Source organism: Sinocyclocheilus anshuiensis, unplaced genomic scaffold (genome assembly GCF_001515605.1).
Source record: "Sinocyclocheilus anshuiensis isolate Anshui unplaced genomic scaffold, SAMN03320099.WGS_v1.1 scaffold968, whole genome shotgun sequence".
Taxonomy (NCBI): domain Eukaryota; kingdom Metazoa; phylum Chordata; class Actinopteri; order Cypriniformes; family Cyprinidae; genus Sinocyclocheilus; species Sinocyclocheilus anshuiensis.
The window spans coordinates 113,415-114,400 of NW_015549636.1; positions in this window are offsets into that span (position 1 = coordinate 113,415).

Genomic DNA, 986 nt, shown 5'->3' on the forward strand with positions numbered 1-986 from the left:
TCACAGTTGTCATGAAGGGCAGAATTAGCTATATAGACAAAAATATTTTTTTGAACCAGGCTGTAAAAATGTTTTTTTCTGCTGTAAAGTTGGGCATTTTAACACGGGGAGTCTATGGGATTGACTCCCTTTTGCAGCCAGCCTCTAGCGGCCAGTTGATGAATTACAGTTAAAGCCACTTGCTGGTTGGCTTCACGAGAGAGAGCGGGAGGTTGCCGCTTGGGCTTAAATTAATAAGTAGCCCTAGTGTAATTGCAAAAGCCTTCAGTGAGTGATTCTTATCTGTTAGAGCTCTATGTGTCTGACAGTGTGTGTGTGTGTGTGTGTGTGAGAGAGAGAGAGAGGTTTAACGGTCTCGCTGAAGTCGCATGTCTGAACCTGCAGTTTTTTTTAGCGGTTTATCAGGTTTCAGATTAACCTGCTTCACTCGATGTGCAACGCTGGCATAAACAGATTTGCATTCGTGTGCAGATATTGCTAAAGCTAAGTTTAAATGGTCTTCGAGCAGGTTTGAAGCGTTTATGAATGCAAAAAGTAATTTCCGACCAGTTCGAACACTTTTTATTTCACGTTTGAAAACCTCAACCTCTTAATTTTAACAGTAAAAAAAGAATAAATAAATATGATTCCGTGCTTCACATGAGTGTTTATAAGAGCTGAGTTTCCCTGAAACATTTAAACCTCATTGGTTATAAAATAGTCTCATTTACTGGAATTATTTTAGATTTTTGTGTTGATTTTCTGACATTGGTGACATTCTCTTCCTCAGGCTGTGTTTGCTTCGGCTGCTCGTCTGGTTTCTCTTCAGGTTGTATTTTCCGTGTCTTTTTGTCTGTGTCTGATGCGGAATATTTGATGAGGGGGCGGAGACTTCTGAAGCGTCAGCGGAAGGGGCGGAGTCTTCTACACCTACACCTGGGGCAAGTTCAAGCTCAAACCGGTGTGCACCGTTTTGCTACGGTTTCCGGTTTGAACGACATGTTTCC